The 14,570-nt window shown below is 38.3% G+C and overlaps 1 protein-coding gene across 50 annotated transcripts in view; it reads left to right on the top strand.

The window, feature by feature from the left end:
- FHIP1A (FHF complex subunit HOOK interacting protein 1A) overlaps window positions 1–14,570 on the top strand; it is an 80,175-nt gene that overhangs the window by 21,488 nt on the left and 44,117 nt on the right. For 11 of the 50 annotated variants that reach the window (XR_015287517.1, XR_015287523.1, XR_015287525.1 and 8 more), the window contains one exon: window positions 10,027–10,081. The exons of 20 other annotated variants lie outside the window; for them this stretch is intronic. The gene's annotated coding sequence lies outside the window, so the exon portion shown is untranslated. Of the gene's footprint in view, window positions 1–2,037; window positions 2,129–10,026; window positions 10,082–14,570 lie in introns of all 50 variants that reach the window. 19 more of the 50 variants (XR_015287528.1, XR_015287529.1, XR_015287532.1 and 16 more) reach the window with 2 other exon arrangements.

The following is a 14,570-nucleotide window of genomic DNA, read 5'->3' as shown; positions in this document are numbered from 1 at the left end:
GGGAGCTAGTCTATTTACTGGTGCCACAGTAGATGTGTTTTGGAATTGGTTCCCTCCATGCCAAGGACCTTTGAGGGTGGGATAGAATAGATAAAGAGTTGCTTTCTCCAAGATTATTTTTCTTTTTGGCCAGGTAGGGAGAGGCACAGTCCTACCTTTTAGCTGCAGAGATACTAAAATATGGAAGAAGAGATGCAAGATGATCTGCTGGCCTCCAAGGGTCACATTTAGCTTGGAATTGGCTCAATGCAGAGTTGAAGGTTTAATTTTGGAGAAATGAAACAGGAAAGCAATCTTTGAGAAACTAGAACACTTCCAATTCCAGAGGAAAGGATGTGAAAAGTTTACTCTAGAAAAATCATGATTTTTTATTGATTTATTTGCAAAAAGAGATGAATCTCTGGGAATGTGTCCCTTAGTGGTCATATTCAGTATAGCAAATGAATTTTTGTCCAGTTCTGCAAGTGTTTAATATAATGTTTCCTTACATCTCCTTTATCAGTTTGTGTCCCTGACCAGTGGCTACTGGGGCAGAGAATATTGCTCTTGCATTAGTCAGTTCAGAGTTAGATGAGACCTGGAGTCTGGTGCTTCTTGTGACATGTTGAACATGTTTGCTGCTAATAAGTTCGAATTATTCTAATATTATTGCAGAAGAACTAACACAGCATTAATTACTGTCTCTAAGTCTTCAGAGTCTGGCTTGCTGACTCTAAATATGCAGTTACAGTAATAAAAATCAGGAAATAATTCTAGGAGCGGCAGAGCTGATGGGGTCTCTGTCCAGGGTGGGAGCTGCACAGCCTCCCCAGCCTCTGTTCCCAGTTTGCAGTGGGCTCACTCCCTTCTGTTTTACTCTTCATGGAGCTGCTGCTGAACTGACTTGTTTGTGAACTAAGCAGGAGCTACAGCGTGAATGTGCCAGAGGTGTGGGGCATGAGACAGGACCTCTTTCTTGTGTGAGCCATGAACTGTTCTGCTGTTTCACCACAGCTGTTGAAGCAATGCTTTTAGTAAAAACCTATCAGGGTTTCTCTAAACCATTTTGTCTTAGAAGGACACAGCTGAAAACTAAGATGAATTGCTAATCTCTGAGTATTAATATTCATAGCCTAGAAATCTTTGTTGCCTCTTAAAGTTTAAGACCATGCAACTGCATTCTGTTTTCCTTTCATTGGTGTAAATCTACCTTCATTTCACTGAAAGTCAGCCTAGCATGCAGCTGGAAAGAAAAATTCAGGCTGTTTAATGAGATGCAGTTAAAGAAATCCAGTGAGTCAAACTAAGATGAATGAACATGTATGATGCAACTACAGTCAAAGTGAGTAATATGCTGCATTTTGAGAAATACAAACAAGTAGGAGGGTAGGAATAAAGTGCGTGCACTGAGTAAGCCAAGTACCTAGAGCTGGGTATCCAACGATAGTTAATTTGGGATCTGAAATTACTGTCCCATTGCATTACTTTCCTAAAAGAAATGAGGTAAAACTGGTCTAGCACTTCTGAAAGGCAAGGCAGCAGCTGAATCAGTATCATGAATGACCCTGCTCAGAACTTGTGGCTTTTTCTGAAACACTTCCTGAGTGTGGAGCAGGGAAGAAAACAAAAAATCTCAACCAAACAATAAAAAAACCACCTTAAACAAAAATCAAAATCAAACCAAAACCAACAAATCTGGAGCAGAATTGCCTATTCTCTTTTACGAATGCTTTGTTTTTTTCTATTATTATGGAAATTTTTTTGGTGTTTGCATGATTATCTTACAAATATGTACTCCAGATCTTACCTTTTAAACATGTATGGTATAACATCTTAGTTGAGTCTCTTAATAAAATTTGCTGTAGTAGCATACAAAAGTAGTAAGCATCTCATGATGCTTATGATGCTCAGAATAATTGTCTTCAAATTATCTATAGGGAAGTGGTTGGAACAACTGATCCCTGCAAGTGGGATTCCCACTTAGGTTTGTCAGGTAAATGCACGTCTGTTATGGTTAAATATTTTAGTTGCCACAAGTTGACTCTGCATCTTTTCCAGACCCTGACTCCTGCACAGTTATTAGCACGAGGGTGTTCACTGAAAAGGAATCTGTCCCTGGGGCTGTGCTATGTTTGTCTGTGGAATATAGGTAATTATTTTCTTGCTCATACACTTACATGTATATTCAAAGTAATCTTGAAGCTGCTTGTACTCCTAAGTGTCACTACTTTTAATCTATCACCATTCTATTTCCATTCACTTATCACCATTTATCTTCATGATGCATAGCATGGATAGATGACAAAAAGATTGAAAGTGTATCTTGGGTTTATAGAAAGAAGGAATTAGTTTTTCATTTTGATAAAAATACCACTGATTTACTATGCTTATACTAGTATCTCTGTATATTTCAATTTTTATTTTGGTTTCTTGCTTATTTGGTGAGAATCACTCAGAGCTCATTCTGTCTGTATCTGGTATTCAAGGACTTATGCACTTTTCATTAAACTGCATACGTGATTTTGACTTGTGGATGATAGAAAATGAAAGGTGAAATGAAATGGCTACAGAGGTTTTTAGAGCTGCATAATTCCCCAACCAAGTTATGCAGTTACTTCAAGTGAAAAATTAACAACCTAATGTGCTTGGCATTTTAATAATGTATAGTAAGCTGGCCCCATGTCTGGGGGTTTTGTTAGTTTATTTGCTTTTTATTCTGTGGGGGATTTGTTGGATTTCTTATTTAATGTTTTGGCACACAAAGAATGAAGGACATTTATGGTGTAAGGTTTATTTGATGCATATGTAATTGTTAATTTTTTTTTTTTTTTTTAGTAGAAAGATGTCTGCATCTCAAATTGCAGTTTTTTATGTTCAAGGTGTAGATATGCAGGACTTGATATTCTTTTTGGGTATGGCACTTAGAGAGTTTGAACGTGGATTTTGAAATACCTGTTCAATAAATCTGCCTCCATATTAAGTATGCAGCAGGTCAACTCCTAACAGCAAGATGCATTGGCTTGGGTGTGTATTGCTCTGTGTGTGTGTGGGGGGGGGTGGGGGGGTGGGCTTTAACACTGCTATACAATACAGAAGAGGCTGATTAGTGTTTTAATCACTATAAGTCATGTAAGTCTATATTCTGGTTTCTGGTTTTCTTTTTCTTTACTTTTTCCTATCACTTTTTGCCTGGGGAAAAAAAATAAGGTTGGTTTTGTTTTCTGCATTAATTCTGTTCGCTGAGTCTGGATGGGAAGTTTCTGTCAGAGGACACAGCAATGATACTTCTTCATTGTGGAGGCTGGAGGGAAGGGGAAAAGGACATAGTTCATTGCACTAGGGAGTTGTTTGAATTGTTGTGGTATGCAAAGTGGGAAAAGACTGTATTCTGTGCAGAGTACTGAGCTTGAGGGACTAATACTAAGCTTTGCTCTACCTCTTCAGTATCCCTGCTGTGTATAAAAGCAGTTGCCAGGGTGAGAGAGGCCACTGACTGAGCTAAGCCTGACAAAGGTTTCCATTCCCATCCTGTCTGAGAAGGACAGGAGAATGTGGAAGTAGGATTTTTGGGTTTCTAGTAAAAACAGGTCTCAGACCCCAGCTAAAGTTAGAGTGTTTGCTCTGGTTGTTTCCTGTGGATTTTGAAGAGTCATTTGAACACATGGGATGTTTTTGCAAGTTGTATTTACCCAGATAGTGCAACACCTCAAAAAAACCCCAAAACCTCAGTATCAGCACTTAACTCTGATTTGTATGAAGTTACTTGGTTCTTTGACAAAGTGCTCTGCAGATCTAGGATTTCCATACTGTGCTGGTTTGGGCTCAGGTATGGTTAGTGACAAGTATGAGGTTGTGTTTTGGATTTGTGCTGGATGATAGTAGAGATGTTTTTGTTATTGTTGAGCAGGACTTAGAGCCAAGGCCTTTTCTGTTTTTTGGACTGCCTTGGTGAGGGGACATTATCTAGCAACATGCAGAAATACAGACTTGGTTTGTGAATGGTACCACATCTGATGCATGAAAGATTCCTGTGGAGCTGAGTGCTTTGTGTTTCTGCTACTTGAATTGTTCTGTAGAAAACAGTTTGGATTCAATTGTAGTGATGCTGAGCCAAACCTAATGAAAGCCTTTTGGGTTCATCTACTCACTGTTGGCTTGAAAACAAAACCCAGGGTTTGTGTTCAGGATTAATTGTGGTTTATGTAGCAGGACTGACTTTCCTAGTGCTCTCAGTTATAAGCTTGTAAGATACAAGTTGTGAGAGAAAATTCAGCCTAAGTGGATTTAAAGGTTAGCGTTTGGATACCTCTATTAATTGCTTAGCGTTTCTTATCTAGAATTGTCAAGGCTTATCTCAGCCACTTTAGCTGAATGCTCAATTGTCATAGAATCATTTCAAGTATTAGTGCACATTTTAAATTGTTCCAGCAACTAAGCAGATATCCCCCCTGGCTCCATTACAAATGTGCTTTAAGGTGCTGAATACTTGAAGGTGACTTCCTATTTCCAGCTTGCACTTCATCAGCAAGGTGATTTGTAACATGTAAATGTAATTGATAGCTCTGCCTGGAATCTGGAGGCTTTGCATAATTCTATTCCTTACTGCTAATTAGTCCACTAGTCAGTTGCTTTTCATATGATCCTTTATATTTTGACAGTCCTAAGAAGCAGTATTCATCTTTCACAGACATTTCTCTAAAACCAGCAGATGTTCTGGTAAATTCACAGTCTCAAGTGGGGTACTGAGTGAGGACTCCAAACAGAGGTTCACAGCCTAAATACTTTTGGTAGATGACCTGACCTCTGTAAGCAGTAAACCTTTTGGTATTCTTCATCACCCCTGTGCTCTCCAGCACCTATATTTGAGGTACCCTCACTGATCTGGCTGTTGGGTTCCATGAGGCTGCTTTCTAAAACGGCTTTCAAAGCAAAGTCCCATTCTTTATACTTTCTGGACATTCTGTGGAGGATGAAGTAATTTCTTGAACAATTCTTAATTAAAGTAAATTGCTTAAGGAAAGCAGACTCTTATTATTTAAGCAGTATTCTATCTGAAGAAGGGTATGTTCCAAACACTTCATTATTTTGAGAATTCTGTCTCTGAAGATCAAATTCTACATGAGTCCCTGTTACAGTAATCTATGGGTTTGAGATTTGATTTGATTATTGCTAGTACCATGAAAATGTCTTTAGGTAGGACTTAGTGGCATTTCAGTGCAAATGAATAATAAGATATGGGTGTATGCCAGGCTTACTTTCATAAAAATGTAGTAGAAGAAATTACTTAAAGCTTTCTCTTGCATTGACATGCTGTAAATTGAGACTATGAAGAACTAAAAAAATCAGAGAGAACAGGAATTGGTTAGAGCTGGGCTGGGTTAATTTTGTGCCTGGATCTTTGTGTTATGCTTCTTAGGTGGTTTCTTTATTATTTTGAATTCAAAGAAAAATGTGAAAAAAGCATTATTTGTGTCCAACAAAATAAGGGACAATAGCTGATAAAAATTAGGAAGAAATCCATCTGGTTGCAAGAGTTGACCTGAGCTGTCATTTGTTTTCACTGTCATTGATTCTGCTATTGCATATGATGAGGAGAAAATATCTTCAGTACAGGAAGTGCTTGAGTATTCCAAAAGCTTTAATTCAGGATGAGAATAGTGGCTTACACAAAGATCCTTGCCATCATCTACTGCTTGAGGGAGTGGCACACCATCATCCAAAGTATTGCACCTTTCTCCTCATCATAAATCTGCCAACTGTTGAAGAACAACCATGTTCTGAAGATGTGTCATAGTTATTTCTATTTTCTGTGCATTAGTTCTTGCAACCCCACAATGCAGAAAAATATTTTGGTGATACAAAATGCAAATTAAACAAGTTTAATGACTATACCAAAAATGTGGTTTGGGATGTAACTCAAATCTCAGTTTGTTCTGGTCACCTTATGTCCTGTGAGATTATTGTTTGTGCTTCTTTGCACAGGGATGCAGATGTGAATGTGTTTTTTAGAGGAAGATTTTCAAGGTGTGTTGTTCTGCTTCAGGCTGGAGCCTTTCTCTATACCGCTCTGGTTTTTTTGTTTGGTTTTTTTTTTCTGAATATTGGTGCTGTTGTTTTTTTCCTAGCAATAAATATGACTGTCTAACATTCAGTTTTTCAGCACATACTCTGCTCTTAATGAATGTGATCATTTACACAGTGTCACTGTAGTACTGGCATGCTAAATAATTTACAGAGCTGTGGCAGGTAGATAGCTCTGTGGTGTCTATGTTACTATGGCAATACATTTGCTTAATGTAAATATTAGTCATTCTGACCATATGAATCTCAGAGTTTCTGACATTATTAGCTGTGCCTGGGAGGTGGGAGTCTGCATATCTAAAAGAAAAGTAGTTCTGGCAATATTAATAGTTTAAAGATTACTTTCTTTTTCATAATTCCTTCTGCTTTGTGACCGAGCTGAATAATCTATTGATTGTAATGAGCAGAGCAGAACATTTCTCCCATTTCTTTATCGTGGTTGTAATGCAGCTCTGTTATAAAGGAATGTATAACTGTATTCTGATCCTCCAAAAGTTCAGCTGACCGAAGTGATAGGAAATAAGATCTTGAGGTCCATCAACTTTGCTCCTGATCACACAGTCAAAGCAGTTTAGGAACACAAGAAGTAAAATCAAATTTGGAAGAAAAATTTCAGGGGTATTATACTGAGTTCCCTGACTTGAAGAGGAAGCTAAGCCTATGAGGGTTTTTCATTCTCTCTGTGGGTACCAGCAGGTCTAGAATTGCTTAAGAAACACCCAGTTTGTCTGAAAATTAATGTAGAAGCAATATGTTAATAAAGTTTGTTTCTTAAATGATAATAAAATGATAATAAAAGCTTTCTTTTTTTATATTTTTTAGTCAATTTTTGGAACCATTTCCAGGGAAAATGAATTACCTTCTACGAAATCTTCTCTTTATTGCTGACTTATTCTTGATTGTATGAACTATTTTTTGTTATGATCTGCTAGCACCTTTGAGGCAACAAACAGAAGTGGAAAAATAATTAGATCACAGTTGTTAGACTACGTAAAAGCTCAGTCACTTCAAGCCATGAATACTGAATATACACTGGCAGTATTTGTAACATTTTATGAACTTTTTGAAACCTTGATGTGTTAAACTGCTAAGCTTAAGATCAATTTTTAAAAGATTTGTCAGGTATGTGTTGCCCTTTCCCTGTGTTTAGAATTGTCCCCACCAAACATCTGTAATGCAGAAAAAAAGAAAGCATAGTAAGCAGCGAACTATGCCTTTAATTATTTGTAGGGTGGATTATACTGGAGGTTTCTGTGTGCTGCAGACTGACATCAGAGCTCAGCATCTATCTGTGTTTGGCCCATTATATGTCAAGGAAGGAAATAATTAAAAAACCAATAGTAGCCAAGCAAAGACTTCTGATTTCTTTGAATTTCACAGAAGAGATTTTGCTGGACGTGTATAAGTGTTCTTTACTTTTTCTGTCTCTGAGATGATAAAACTTTCACTGTCAGTGTTTGCACGTAAGGCAAAGCTGTGTGCTGGACAGGAATACAAATTAGAGTTGTTAGTTGCCTTTCCATGGCACTGATGTTCACAAATGCTAGTCTGCAACTCAAGTTAACCTAGGAAAATTAATTATTTACCACATACCTTTTCCTGACAACCCTGCCTGTGGGAATACCCTGCTGTTGTCTGTCTCTTCTTTAAAAATACAGTATGCTTTAGGTGTATCTGTTGATAGTAGATGCAGTGAAGTATTGAAACATTTAGATTCAGAATGCATACCAAATATTAGTGTAGTTGAAATAGTAATTGGAGGAGCTTCTCTGATTATGCTTTTAGTAAACAAACCATACTCATAAAATGGCTTGGGAAAAGCCACATCCAGCACAATGTATTGCAGGAAAAAGACTGCAGAGACACTTTCTTCTCTGTGGGAAGAGCCTGTTTAAAAGAGTTGTTCCTGTGGAATCAGGCTGGCAGGGTTTTTTCCCTTAGGGAAAGAGACTTGATGGCTCAGCCTTTTCAAAGTCACAAGTATCAATTTTCAGTACACATTTGTTGAGGGATACTTTGAGCCCTCAACAAACATTCTTTTCTAGGTTTGGCTTCAGGACCTGATGTGTGCCACAGGATCCATGTGAAGAGCATGGTAGAGAGGGAGGGAGGGACTGAAGGACATGGTCTGTGTTCCCTTGGTATAACTCATACTAAAGGACTCTGGTGGAGAGGCTCAGCTGGCCTGGTGAGCTTGTGGCTGGCTTGATGAGTGTGTGGCATCTAGAATCTGCTACTGAAGTTAATTGCTGGTTGGTTTGTTTGTTTGTTTGTTTGTTTTTGCTCAGCTGCAGCACAGGCTTGGGGATGCTGGGCGGTACTCACAGCTTCCTGTAAGCAGGGATGCAGTGGAATGCTCCACAGAAAGCCAAATCTTTTTTTATACTGCTCCACAGTGTACCAAATCTTTTCTTTTTGACCTCCACAGAATTTCGTTGCTCCTATTGCTGAAACATGGCATGCCTGTATTTTAAAGCTGGGCTGAAGAAAGTGGAATGGATTGCGTTACAAGCTAAATGTTTAAACTGGGTGATAAATTGAAAGGAACAGAAGTGTGTTCAAAAAAGCAGTTGCATTTAATGTTTCACACATGATTTGCTCAGCTAGTTTCTTTTACTGTCACAGTGCAAGTGCTTTTTCACTTTTCCCCACAGAAGAAAAAAATCTAATTGTTCTGCAGTGCCTTTTTTACACATGTAATGAATGTCTGCTTTTGAGTATTACCTTACAAATAAAAAGTGGATATTTTATCTATAGTGTTTTTATGCTTTTTGTTGTCATTCTGTATATTCTACATCGAAAAGGTAATGATGGTTTTTATGCAGTCCTGTGTATGACTCTCCTACAGGAAGGAGAGCTGGCACCACTGTTGTGTTGGGATGGGGGGATTCCCAGAGGAACTGTGTATTTCAAGCTTGTGTGGACTATAAATTGTTTTTGGACTGGCACATGTGAGTCGTCACATTGGGTACTGTTGATCCATGGATAGCCGGCACTTAATTATCCTATCTCATTTTCTTTCCATTGCTGTCACAGGACAAATACATTGTGGAGATTAAAATGGAAAAAATATTATGGCCTTAGTCCTCTTACGTTATCCTTAAAAATATTTTTTGTCAGTTTAAGTGCTTGCATAGATGTGGCATAAAAATACATAGGCTAAAGTGTATTTCCAGTACCTTTTCCAGTAAATGGAGGTGTTTTTATAGTTATATTTATAATTTTGACAGAAGATGGCGAAATAGGTGAGAAAAAACCAACAGGTATGGTTTCCAGGGTTTTGTTGTTAATTTTGTTAGTATCTCAGTTTCTGTTTTTGAGCAAGTGCTTTCTTTTTATGTTAAGAATTAAAGAGTATATGTCAAGTGTGATTTAATATATTGTAGATACAAAAGTATTTGTCAGTTAATGCTTGATGTTACTGCAATAAGACAGACAGATACCGTTGAAATCATAGTAATGAGCAATGTTTATGTTGATGTAGCATTTTTAGAAGAACATGGCTTTGGGTTCTCAGAAGGATGAGGAAGAAGGCACAGAAGGCTTGTGCTTTCTCACAGCATGACCTCAACAGGTGTTTATTTCCAGGTGCAGAACACTTAACTTCAGAGCTACAGTAATTCTAAAGGATGTGATTCTAACATCGTGCTTGGGTATTATAGTTTAATGCCACTCAGCATTATAATTAGCTTTACTAGACATTAATAAGTGGGTTTAATATTCAAACCATGGTGTTGGAGTTAAGTGTGCCAATGAACCTTATCAGTGGAGCAAAATGTAAATTTTAACTCATTTATCTCATTAGTCTTTAATAAGGCTGTGCTTCGCAAATCATGGCTGCATCATCTGCTGATTATACCCTCTGATCTGCTAAGCAAAATAGCAATCTAATAATAGCCATACATTGCATGAAATTCTCCCACTGGTGTTCTGAAATGCTTCATGTATCTATTTTTTTTCATTTAGGGGGCCTTGATTGTGTCTTATCTCTTCTGCACAGTGCCAAAATATAAAAATAAAGGTAAGATGAGAAGTCATTACTTGTAGGCCCTGGATTTAAAAGTGTTTGCCAAATAGGAGTTTATGAGGGTCTATAAGTGTAAGTGTGTAGTCTGTAAGTCTAAGAGTGTGGTGAATTGGGATTCTGAGGGGTTTTGGGACAGGTAAATGGCCAGACAGCCAACTGAATAATGTTGACTTGCTGCTTTACTAATAATCAGAACTCTCCAGAAATGTGTGGCTCTTGTATTAAAGGAGAAACGGACCCAAGTGATTTGCCTCAGGCCCATGTGAAAGGGAACAGAACTGGAGGAGAAAGTAAAATCTCATGGCTTGAGCACTTGTATGCAAGGAATTGCCATTGCAACTTGTGATGATGATTGCTGTGTGCCCTGTGTGTTATTCAGAGCAAGTAAGTGGAAGATGAACACATTTGAAGTAATTGTTCTATCAAGTCCAGGTTTGATGCTTTTCCCCAGAAAGCAACTTTCTGGGGAAAGTATACTTTCCCCAGAAAGTATAGCATTGTCTATGTCTAAAGAAAGTTGTTCAGTTCTTCTGGAGACTTTGAAGCTTTGAAGGTTTCTCAATAAATGTTGGCAAGATGCACTAACTGTGAGTGAGCAGGGATGATTCTGGTGTCTGAGGCAGCAAAACTCAGACATTCCACTTGTAAACTGATTTGGTTTGGGTTTGCTTCCATGTGATCTTTTATTTTGAAAAATTCATACTAGCATTCTCAGGTTGAATTTTCTAATGTTTGCATCTCTTTCTAGAGTAACATTAAAGCAGTATTTCAGATACATATAGTCTGTCATGACAGAATCTGTTTAAATGGTTGCTAGGGGTACAAGGGGGAATCTCTTTTCATACCATAGTGTGTTAAACTGATATTTAAACTTCTTTCTAGTGTTCTGAGGGATGTTAGCAGTGTGTTGTAATAGCAACAGATGTTGCCCTCACAGGGGCACAGAGGCTGTTGACTGCTTTTGGGGATAGATGGACTATTCTAGTACTCATCCTTCACAGTACTGGGTTGTATTTTCTATGTTGATCTTACTGATGGTTTTGTAGAATACATTGTCACAGAGAAAACTCAAGTTTTTTCCCTATTTAGAGAAAACCACGGATTTGTCTCCCAGTCCTACTGAGTTAGAGGATGGAGGGGCATTGGCACAACCCCATATGTACAAATGGAATCCAGTGGTTTTCATTTTAAAGTGTTGGCAACTTTGAGGACTGACTCTTTCTAATTAGACTGATTATTGTGGTATCCATAATTGCAGCTGTATGTGCCTTTGGTACTGGCACTCCTGAAGAGAGGCTTTCATAGGATCATAGAATGGCTTGGGTTCGAAGGAACATGAAAGATTTTCCAGTTTCAGTCCTGCCACCATGGGCAGGGACATCTTTCACTAGACAAGGTTACTCAGGGCCACATCTAACTTGGCCTTGAATACTTCAGGGACTGGGTATGCACAGCTTGTCTGTGAAACATATTCCACTGTCTCACTACCCTCTGAGTAAAAAACTTCCTACTGCCTAATCTAAACCCCTCCTCTTGTAGTTCAAAAACATTTCCCCTTGTCCTATCCCTGTCTGTCCATGTAAAAAAAATTGCTCTCCCTCCTTTTTGTACGCTCCCTTAAAATACTGGAAAGCTTTAGTGCGGTCTCCCTGGAGCCTTCTCCATGCTGAACAACCCCAGCTCTCTAAGCCTGTCTTTGTAGGAGAGGTGCTCCAGCCTTCAGGTCATCTCTGTGGCCCTCCTCTGGACCTGCCCTAACAGGTCCATGTCTTTCTTGTGCTGAGGACTGTTGACCTGGGTGCAGTATTCCAGGTGTGGTCTCACAAGGGCAGGGTTTTCTTCTATCCTTCATTAATTTATCATTAGTCATGTATATTTGGTTTTGTGCTGACTTAGTAACACCATTTATTTTCAGTTAGTTTTTTCAGCACAGACACTTGGTTGTATGCAAATGCTTCATAAAGTCACCGGAGGGCTTCCTGAGACATTCTGTGACTCTCAGGACTGAGGGTAATATATTTCAGAGTAAAAGTCTGCTTGAGATCAGCAGGAATGTCTGAACTGCCTGACAGTTCTGAAACAGCAGGGAAGGGCTTTATTATTGCAGTGGCTTGGGCATTCTGTGCAAGAATAATGTTATCTGTGGGGCGAGGTGAAGATAAAACAGAAAGGAGATGGCAGAATAAGTGGTGATAGTAGAAATACTGTGAGTTTTGTTTTAGCAGAGGGATAGCTGGTAAATGATGTAACAGCTTTGCATATTCTACAATAGTTTCATACCTGATGCATTAAAACAAAAAATTGGTTTGACATATGCTTTCTACAATTCAGAGGTTGGAAAAACAATCATAAATTTTTTAATTCAGTGTCAAGAACCATGTCCTCAGGAATAAAGTTGGAGGTTTCACTTCCAAATGTGCTGTGGTTGCAGCTGACAGCTGTTCAAGGTCTGTGCATACAGACGGACTTTCTTGTGTCTCTTTGAACTCCTTCTGTCTTCAGCTTGGAAGCTCTCTGAGGACTGTTGTGTCAGACCTGACTGTGGGATACTGTAGCTTCTGCAGCTCTGACAGCCTTACCTGGTAGGACAGAAGAGGAGGTGAGAAGCCACAGGGCTCTCCCAGGCATACACAGACACTCCCCACTTTCAGAACTGTGCAGGCAGGAATGAACAACCTGGTGATGGGTGGAACCTGTGCTTTCCCACGCCAGTAGAAGCCTCCATAGGTGTTACAAAATTAGATGGGAGAGGCTGTGGTTTGGCTTTTGGTTACCGATGCCAAGAAGCATTCCTGCCAGGGCTGACATCCATCTCTCTGATTTACTAGGCTTTCAGTAGTGGTGATTCCAAGTGTTAAAAAAGTTTAAATAGTAATTAGATTTTATTTTCACTTGAATCTGATACTTGCTTCACCTTTTAGTAGATACATTTGTGCAGTTCTGTGTTTTTGAGCATGCCTTTTATAAGATGAATTATTTTCCCTTGCAATTTGTTAGGTTATTTGACATCTTTTACTCTCCAGGGTGTGACAGTTGCTAGTTTATCTGCATTCCTTCCTAGACTAGAAAGACACCTGTGTTTCTGTTCATGGTTTCTCAAAGGTTCAAAGGCAAGACTGAAAAAAATATTAGACAGAATTATTATCAAAGTGCCAGATTACATGGATTTTTTTTTTTTAAATTGTTCCTCTGATTGTTTATCAGTTTATTTTTTTTTGCATGTTGGCAACATGTCTGAGACAGGTGTTGTATAGACTATATGTGTTGCGTTTTTGGCCAATGCATTCATATGTTTCATTATCCAGGGAAAGGCATTCACAGGAATGGGAGATGCTGTAATGATATTCAGTTTTCAGTTGCAGAAGACTAGGTGGTGTAAGAGTGTAAAATATTTTCATAGTAGAGTAGCCTTATGTTCGGAGATCAGAGATGCCGAATTAATTTGCACTCTGTGTAATGGAAAACTTAACACTGTATACATGATATAAATAATTTTATTCCTAGGAAAGCTGGAGAAGCTTCAAGGGAAAAACATCTGCCACCTGTATAAAATGCAATGTAACTAAATAGAAATGGAAATATAAATAACATATAGATTTTTCTTTGATCTGACTTTTTATGCAGTAAACATCATAAAAATGCCAACACTCAGTTTTGGATTTTCTTGTTTAATAGCATATGTATTAGAAGCAAAAAATTTAACCTACATATAGAAAGCTATAATCTGCCAAAGTCCACCCAACATGCAAATCTGTACCAATACTTTTAAATAAGAGTGTCACTGCAGGAGGTGAGGTTGTTTTTTCAAGGAACTCTGCTCACAGATGTGTTATTTTATTGAGGTTCTTGACTTTGTTGTAGGAATTAATATAACATGAATCTTCAACTTCTGCTTGTCTGCTCTGAGTTGGAATAGAAAGGGAGAAGAGGGAAAGCAGTGTTTTCTGTGCAGTTTCCCAAAACGTGGGGTTTTGTGCCTTGAGAATGGGGAGCTGGAGAAGTAGGACAGAATTTTGTAAGAAAGTGTTCATTTTGCCATTTTTTTTTCCAAGTTTGACAATTGCAAATCATAAAAATAATTTTGCAAGGGGCTTTCTCTTTGTCAGACTTGAACATAATTTAGGACAAAGGAGGTTCACCAGTTTCTGGAGCTTTCTCCAAGCTAAATTGGAAATATCTGATGCAAACAATACTGGTTCACAGAGTTCTGTTGTTTCTATCTTTCTTTTAATTCTTTTAAGGAAGGAAAGAAAACCGACAAAAATACATTTGTGTTTAGAAGTATCAATCCACTAAATATAACATTTTGCCACAAGGCCTACCTAATATGAGGCAGTAGAGCTACACAGGGAGAGGTAGGAAAATAACCTTTCAGATTTTAGTAGCTCATTAAGTTGACTAGGTTTGAGGAGTAATTTGTGATGGGCTTTTGCCATCCTACAGTGCACTGAAACAGTTGTCCTGAAGCTCTGTAACAAGATGC

The sequence above is a fragment of the Cyanistes caeruleus genome, chromosome 5, assembly GCF_971803275.1.
Source record: "Cyanistes caeruleus chromosome 5, bCyaCae1.hap1.1, whole genome shotgun sequence".
NCBI lineage: Eukaryota > Metazoa > Chordata > Aves > Passeriformes > Paridae > Cyanistes > Cyanistes caeruleus.
Note: the sequence above shows the minus strand (reverse complement) of the source record. Positions and strands in the feature narration are given on the sequence as shown.